This window comes from Spermophilus citellus (genome assembly GCF_964194105.1).
Source record: "Spermophilus citellus genome assembly, chromosome: 9".
Taxonomy (NCBI): Eukaryota; Metazoa; Chordata; class Mammalia; order Rodentia; family Sciuridae; genus Spermophilus; species Spermophilus citellus.
Window position 1 is genome coordinate 128,461,732 of NC_138191.1, and position 8,913 is coordinate 128,470,644.

At 50.1% G+C, this 8,913-nt stretch overlaps 1 pseudogene across 1 annotated transcript; it reads left to right on the forward strand.

The window, feature by feature from the left end:
• The first annotated feature begins 5,801 nt into the window (after positions 1–5,801).
• LOC308656187 (intestinal-type alkaline phosphatase-like) lies at positions 5,802–7,882 on the forward strand (annotated as a pseudogene). Its single transcript has one exon. The product of its transcript is annotated as an intestinal-type alkaline phosphatase-like (transcript).
• Positions 7,883–8,913: the final 1,031 nt, after the last annotated feature.

Sequence of the window (8,913 nt, forward strand, 5' to 3'; positions counted from 1 at the left end):
CTTAAGAAATTGAAACTCTTCAGTTTGCTCAGAACAAGGACGAAGGTGGGTCATAGCCCAGTTCTACTCACCTACTTAAGGGTGTCCCCTGGGCTCTGTAAGAACTGACTTTCCTCCATTTCCCCTGTCACTCAGAAAACACTGACATGTCTGTGTGGCTGCCCTGAAGAGCGTGCTTTGCTCTCCCCACTGACTGGCCTCTGTGCTCCAGTCTAAGTGCCTGCATTTTTTTGTACTTAAATTTACCTTTGGCAGTTGTTCCAAAAGAAATGAGGGGAAGTGGCTGGCTGTAGTAGCTCTGCGGCTTAGTGGCAGAGTGTCTGCCTGGCATGTGCACAGCCCTAGGTTCAGTCCCCAGCACTGGGGGGAGGATTCACCTTATCATGAATGCTTATGGCATCACCAAAAGCAGTTCAGGCTTTTTTGACCGCATCATTTCCGTTTTTCCATTAGGGCAGGACAGTACATTGATTATAGTTTGGATTGTCTATTTTTACATTTCTTATTTATTTTGCAGTACTAGGGATCAAACCCAAGGCCTCTCACGCTCCCACTGAGCTATACCCCTGCTATGCTATTTTGGGTGTGGATGAAGAGGTTGTACTTCTAGATTAGACAGGTATGAAACAGAGCAGAGATAATACATAGATAAGGGTCAAAAGTAGTCATTGTCATGAGAAAACAAGAAACCTGTGCTTATCTGCCTTTATATGGTAAAGGGAAAAGAGCTTTATCAGGGAACCTGAGTTCTCTTTTCTGCTATTGGTTCATTGTGATCTCAGCCAATTGTTTTCTCTATCTCTGCATTAAGTTCTCCATCAATACAATGGGAGCTTCTGCTGTAGCCTCCGATTCAGCAGAGTTTCTGTAAAAGGCCTTGTGGGCTGTATTATGTCCATGGTAATGACTCAGCTTTGCCAGTTTAGCTCAAAACAGCTAGATGTTATGTAAGCAGATGAGTATGGAAGTGCTCCAATAAAGCTTTATTTTTATGAACACTTAATTTTGAATTTTCTATAATTTTCACATGTCATGAAATATTACTCTTTGATTTTTCTTTTTTTCTGGTACTGGGGATTAAATCCAGGGGTACTTTACCACTGAATCACATCTCTAGTCCTTTTTTGTATTTTATTTAGAGACAGGGTCTCACTGAGTTGCTTAGTGCCTCACTGTTGTTGAGGCTGGCTTTGAACTTTACATCCTTCTGCCTCAGCCTCCTGAGCTGCTGGGATTACAGGTGTGAGCCACCATGCCTGGCTCCAGCCCTTTTAATTTTGAGACAGGGTCTTGCTAAATTGGTGAGGCTCTCACCAATATGTTAAGGCTGGCCTTGAAATTGTGATCCTCCTGCCTCAGCTTCCCAAGAGTTGCTGAAAAACCAGCCTCTACCTCAGAGCAAAGCCTGTCCAAGGGGCTGGAGATGTGGCTCAAGCTGGAGCGCGCTCGCCTGGCATGCGTGCGGCCCGGGGTTCGATCCTCAGCACCACATACCAACAAAGATGTTGTGTCCGCCGAGAACTAAAAAATAAAATATTAAAAATTCTCTCTCTCTCTCCTTTCTCACTCTCTCTTTAAAAAAAAAAAAAAAAAAAAAAGCCTGCCCAAGGAAGGGGGCGTGACCCTTGTCCTTGGAAAGAACCACAGAGCACTCCTAGGCACATACCCACCCTGCTGAGTTGTTTATCTACAAATAACAGGAGAGATCTGCTACACCTGGTGTCCCTGACTCAGGCTAGGTGAGGACCCATAGCAACCCACCTAGCAACCCCCCTAGCAACCACACCAATCAGCATGAGACAGGGAAAATACCTGGGTTGCCAGATGACCCCCAGTAGTTTATGGTGGTTGATAACATGTTGGGAAACCATGTAGTTCAGCATCCCCTCGTGGCCTAAACCAATCAGTTCAAACCCCCTCTTGTACTCACCAATCACCCCACTTGTGACCTTTCTAGAGGTCTGTCCCTAATGTGTCTGGGTTCACTTGACGGTCTTTTTTAGGGAGAGAGCACTTGATGGGGAATCAGGAAAAACTGGGTCTTTACTCAGTCAAGGACTTACCATGTAACATAAGTAAGTCATTTTGTTCCAGTTTCCTTATTTGCAATATGGGGATAAAAACCCCTGCAAGCCAGGCTAAGGCAGGAGGATCAAAATTTGGAAGTCAGTTGTCTCCGGGTACAATGGCACACACATGTGATCCCCGCAACTTGGAAGGCTGAGGCAGGAATCTTTTAAATTTTAAAGACAGCCTCAGCAACTTAGTGAGGTCCTAAGCAACACAGGGAGTCCCTGCCTCAAAAATAAAAAGGGCTGGGAAGGTGGCTCAGTGGTAGAGACCCCTGGGTTCAATCCCCAGGACTGCAAAAACAAAAACAAAGCCCCCTGCACACTCTAGAGAATGAGAACTTAATGAGACCACCATGAAGCTGGCCTCACAGGTGAGAAACCTTTGCCTTGGACCAGCTGTCTCTGGGCTCCCGCTGACAAGCAAGGTATCCTTGGTCCTTTCTTCTGCAATGCTGCTGTCACTACTGCCCTAAAATATCTTTGATTGGCAGTTCCAGGCCAAGGACCCGCCCTGCCTTTAGTAACAGCTGGTCCAAGCCTTCCAACTTTAGTTGTCCTAGGTCACGCAGGCTGGCTTACGAAGTCCTACCTTTTCTATGGTCAGTTCGGAGGCAGCGCCTAGTTGGGTCAGCCCTACACAGCTCATGGGGAAGTGCCACACTAGCTGGCAGGAGCTCTTCAGATGGGCAGTGCTAAAGCCCTCCTCAGGATACTGTGGCCGTTTCCTCTGTGCCTTTGATGGCTAGTCTTGCTCAAGGTCCAGCTGGGGAAGGCTCTGTGACACCAGCTCTCACTTCCAACACGCTTCATCCCCTGGCCTTCTCTGACCACCGCGTATCCTCCCTCCCAAACCTCCCTGTATCTTTCCCTTGCTTTATTTTCCTTCCTTGTACCTATTTCTACCTGAAATTTCTTGCTATCTGACCAATCCCAGCACACATCTCTATGTGGGTTTGGTTGTTTTGTTTGTTTGTGGGGAGGGGGTCCTGCGGATTGAACCCAGAGTTGCTGAGCCACATCCCCAGCCCTTCTTTTTCTTTTCTTGAAACAACTTGCTAAGTTGCTTAGGGCCTCATTAGGTTGCTAAGGCTGGCATTGATCTTTCTGCCTCCACCTCCCAAATCCCTGGGATTAACGGCCTGCACCACCGCACCTGGACCTATGTGGTTTTGGGTTTTGTTTTTTAATTTTTTTTTAATTTTATTTTTTTGGTACCAGGAATTGAACTCAGGATATTTGACCAAGCCACATCCCTAGCCCTATTTTATTTAGAGACAGGGTCTCACTGACTTACTTAGTACCTTGCTGTTGCTGAGGCTGGCTTTGAACTCAAGATCCTCCTGCCTCAGCATGCGACATTGTGCGCAGCTGTTTTTGTCTTTTTTTTTTTTTTAACTATAGTCGGACACAATACCTTTATTTATTTTTATGTGATGTTGAGGATTGAACCCAGGGCCTTACGCCTGCTAGAAGAGCGCTCTACTGCTGAACCACTACCCTAGCCCTATTTTTGTCTTTTATTTATTTTTTTTTAAAGAGAGAATGAGAGAGAGAGAATTTTAATATTTATTTTTTAGTATTTGGCGGACACAACATCTTTGTTGGTATGTGGTGCTGAGGATCGAACCCGGGCCGCACGCATGCCAGGCGAGCGCCCTACCGCTTGAGCCACATCCCCAGCCCTATTTTTGTCTTTTAAAAAATTATTTTTATCCGTTTTTGATGGACCTTTGTTTAATTAATTAATTAACATGCAGTGCTGAGAATGGAACCCAGTGCCTCACACATGCTAGGTAAGTGCTCTACCACTGAGCCCCAACCCCAGCCCCTATGTGTTGTTTTTGAGATGGGGTCTTGCTCTGGTGCCCAGGCTGGCCCCCAAACTCCCAGGCTTGAGTGATTATCCTGCCTCAGCTTCCCAGATAGCCGACTACACACCATGTTCAGTGCTTCTGTGTTTGTAAAAGTATTTGTTGGATCGTAAGTCAGAACAGTTAGGAAAAACAGAAAGTCTCAGCAGTTCAGGTAGAAGTGGATTTTTTCATAGGCGGAGGAATAAAGGAGGAGGGAATCCAGAAGCCCAGGCTTGTTTTGATGCTGATGGGCCATGGCTGGGCCCGATGCTGCCTTGCTCCAGTGGGTAGCTGAGACACTGCTTATCAGTGACCGGTCCTGCTCCCTCACATGTTGAAGTTTGAACATTAGAGAAGCACACTGAGGCGAGCATATAAAGTAAGATTTATTTTTAAAAAGGGAGGCTGAGGCTGTAGCTCAGTGGTAGAGCACTTGCCTCGCAGGTGTGAGACCCTGAGTTTGATCCTCAGCACCACACAAAAATAAATGAATAAATGGGCTGGGGATGTGGCTCAAGCGGTAGCGCGTTCGCCTGGCATGCGTGCGGCCCGGGTTCGATCCTCAGCACCACATACAAACAAAGATGTTGTGTCCGCCGAGAACTAAAAAATAAATATTAAAAATTCTCTCTCTCTCTCCTCTCTCACTCTCTTTAAAAAAAATAAATGAATAAAAATAAAAATGTTTAAAAAAAAGGGGGGGCTGGGGATGTGGCTCAAGCGGTAGCGCGCTCGCCTGGCATGTGTGCGGCCCAGGTTCGATCCTTAGCACCACATACAAACAAAGATATTGTGTCCACCGAGAACTAAAAAATAAATATTAAAAAAAATAAAATAAATAAAATAAAATAAATTTTAAAAGGGGGGGGGGGTATCAGACTTCTCCCAGGAGGGAGAAGGGGGCCATGGCTGGTATCCCAGGAAGCCAAGTGTTCTGCCCTTTTTATGCTTCCTTTATTCTCCTGCTCTCTTCCCCTAATCCTTTTTTTTTTTGGTTTGTTTTCTTTTCCTTCCTGAATAAGTGACTAGGCCCAGGAAATGCTTGGTGGCATGGCCAACAGGTGGGAAATAGGTGGGCTGAAGGGGGAAAGGCAGGATGGAGCCACCTAGGACACATTAATTAACAACCTTATAGCTCCCCTTAGGGAGGGACAATTCCTGCCACAGGTTTCCTTAGCTACAGGTTGGAGTGGAGGCAGGTCTTGATAAGGGTGGAGGAAGGGCTCTGAAGGAATCAACATTTCAATCCTTGGGCTGGGGATGTGGCTCAAGCGGTAGCGCGCTCACCTGGCATGCGTGGGGCCCGGGTTCGATCCTCAGCACCACATACCAACAAAGATGTTGTGTCCGCCGAAAACTAAAATAAATATTAAAAATTCTCTCTTTAAAAAAAAAAACAAAAAACATTTCAATCCTTCAGGGGACAGTCTCCAACTTCTGGGACTCTCTCAAAATTGGCCTCCTTGATCTGAACTGACTCGATTTACCTATCTACACTGTCTGCCTGTCTAATTCTGGCTTCAGCTGCCCTGAAACCAAGAACAGCCTAGGCCCATTAAAGAAGTTACTTGACTTACACGTCCAAGATGTGTCAGAACTATTATTACTACTAGTAGTGGTCCTCCTTTACTTCCTCCTCCTCTTCCCCCTGGAGATTGAGCCCAGGGTGCTCTACCACTGAACTACATCCCAGCCCTCTTTTTTTTTTTTTTTTTTTTTTAATTTTGAGGCAGAGTCTCACTACATTGCCCAGGCTATATGTCCTCAGGCTCACAGTCCTCCCACCTCAGCCTCCTGAGTAGCTGGGAGTATAGGCCCTGACAACTTCTGATTTGGTCTCTTGAAAACCTCTCCAGTTCAGGGCTCTCCTTACCTCAAGAAGTCTGGCTCACAGACAGCCTGCTCTGCAGCTGGTACCTGGGTGCTCCAGCCTGCCACCAACTACCAACCCGCAGACATGCAGGGAGCCCGGGTGCTGCTGCTGCTCCTGCTGAGCCTGAGGCTATAGCTGGCCCATGGTGTCATCCCAGTGGAGGAGGAGAATCCAGCCTTCTGGAACCAGAAAGCCACTGAGGCCCTGGATGCCGCCAAGAAGCTGAAGCCCATTCAGACCTCAGCCAAGAACCTCATTATCTTCCTGGGGGACGGGATGGGCGTGCCCACGGTGACAGCCACCCGGATCCTAAAGGGATAGATGCAAGGCAAGCTGGGGCCCGAGACAACCCTGGCCATGGACCACTTCCCATATATGTCTTGGCTCTGTCCAAGACATACAACGTGGACAGACAGGTGCCAGACAGCGCTGGCACAGCCACAGCCTTCCTGTGTGGGGTCAAGGGCAACTTCTTGATCATTGACTTGAGTGCAGCCGACCACTTTGACCAGTGCACAACAACACAAGGCAACGAGGTCATGTCTGTGATGTACCGGGCCAAGCAAGCAGGGAAATCCGTAGGAGTGGTGACCACCACCACAGTGCAGCATGCCTCCCCAGCTGGACAAATGCACACTCGGTCAACCGCGACTGGAACTCAGATGCTGACATGGTAGCCTCGGTGCTGCTGGAGGGCTGCCAGGACATCTCCATGCAGCTCCTCTTCAATATGGACATTGACGTGATCCTTGGCGGGGGGCAGAAAGTTCATGTTTCCCAAGGGCACCCCAGACCCTGAGTACCCAGGTGACACCACCCAGAATGGAATCAGGCTGGATGGACGCGACCTGGTACAGGAATGGCTGGCAAAGCACCATGGGGCTTGGTATGTGTGGAACCGTGAGCAGCTCATTCAGGCGTCCCAGCATCCAGCAGTGACCCACCTCATGGGCCTCTTGGAACCTGAACACTTAAAATATGAAATCAACCGGGAGCCAGCGCAAGAGCCTTCCCTGATGGAGATGACAGAGGTGGCCCTGAGTCTGCTGAGCAGGAACCCCCGCGGCTTCTACCTCTTCGTGGAAGGGGGCCGCATCGACCCCGGGCACCATGAAGGAACCGCTCACCTGGCTCTGACAGAGGCGATCATGTTCGACTCTGCCATCGACAAGGCCAGCCAGCTCACCAGCGACCAGGACACCCTGACCCTCGTCGCCGCCGACCACTCCAACGTCTTCTCCTTTGGCGGCTACACGCTGCGGGGCAGCTCCATCTTCGGGCTGGCCCCGCACAAGGCCCAGGACGGCAAGTCTTACACGTCCATCCTGTATGCCAAGGGCCCCGGCTACGTGCTGAATTTTGGCTACCGACCCGACATCCCGGAGGTTGAGAGCGGCGCCCCCATCTACAAGCAGCAGGCGGCTGTGCCCCTGTCAGGGGAGACGCACGCAGGCGAGGACGTGGCGGTGTTCGCGCGCGGCCCGGAGGCGCACCTGGTGCAGGGGGTGCAGGGGGTGCAGGAGCAAAACTACATCGCGCACGTCAGGGCCTTCGCCGCCTGCCTGGAGCCTTATGAGGCCGGCGGCCTGGCGCCCCCAGCAGGCCAGAGCAGTGAGGCGGGTCCCCGCCCTGCTGCCACCATAGTGTTGCTGCCCTCTTGGCTGCTGCTGTTGCTGAGAACGGTTGTTGCGCCCTGACACCCAGGCCCGCTGAGACCCAACCAGGAACCCTGCAGCTGGCATCTCCCACCAACCGCACCCCCACTACCAGTCCAAAACTGGGCTGCCTATCCTGATGCCCCCACCTTTGGCTCTTACCAAGAGATAGAGGGATACGGCAGACTCAGACCAGGCAGCACTGCCCATCCCAGCCCCAGACCCTCCATGGTCAGGACACTATGGTACCCCCAAGGCTGAGACAATGACATCCACTGCCGTCCCTGGGTTGCTCTTGAACTCCAACCTCAAATCCTAGGAAAGGGCTGGGGATGTGGCTCAAGCGGTAGCGCGCTCGCCTGGCATGCGTGCGGCCCGGGTTCGATCCTCAGCACCACATACCAACAAAGATGTTGTGTCCGCCGAGAACTAAAAAATAAATATTAAAAATTCTCTCTCTCTCTCTCTCTCTCCTCTCTCACTCTCTCTTTGGAAAAAGAAAAAAAAAAAAAAGAAAGAAAACAGCAAGCTCAGCCACCCAGTCCCTCCTGTGTACTTTGAGAAGGACCAAGTTAGGCACCAGGCACCCTCCACCGGATCAGGACTCCACCAGACCCACGGGTGCCTTTGTTGGCCTCAGACGCCAGCACTGGGGTGCCAAAGACTCAGGCATGTCCTGGAACCAGGAGACCCTGCATCTGGCTGAGCCACCTGCACACCCAAGCAAACTGCAGATGAGGCCTGCCCTGTCATGCATACAGGGGCAGTCCTCTGTAACCCGCAGCTACATGCTCACCCCTCCCCAGAGCCAACTCTGGGCTTGGAGGGGTGGGACAGGCCATCAGAGTGGCCCTTGGAACCTTTGCCTGGACATCTGGAAGCCGAGTATAGACCTCTGAACTAAGATTTTTCTGCCCTCCTGGGGCCTCCATTCCCCTGGGAGGGACAAAGCAATAAACGGTTATACAACACACACACACACACACACACACACAAAGAAGTCTGGCTCACTCAGGCATGGTGGCACACACCTGTAATCCCAGTGGCTCAGGAGGCTGAAGCAGGAGGCCAGCCTCAGCAACTTAGTGAGACCCTGTCTCAAAATAAAAAAATAAAAAGAGCTGGGATGTGGCTCAGTAGTTAAGCATGCCTGGGTTCAATCTCTGGGTCCCCCCCCCCAAAAAAAAAGGAACTCTGGCTCAGTGTAGGAATCTAAGAAAATGCTCAATAGCTTTGTTGTGGAATTCAAGCTATTTCCCCTTAACTCTGAGTCAGTCCTTGGCTGCAGGGTGGAGAGCAGAAGAGGGAGGGCCCTGAGAAGGGAACAAAGCTTTGGCTAAAAATGTGGGGAATGTGTCCCAGGAGCTCGGGTCCAGGCTGTGATTCACACCATGATTCAGCTCCTACCCATTGTTATTTAAAGTAAGCAAACTACAAAACTTAAAACATGCCCCTTCTCC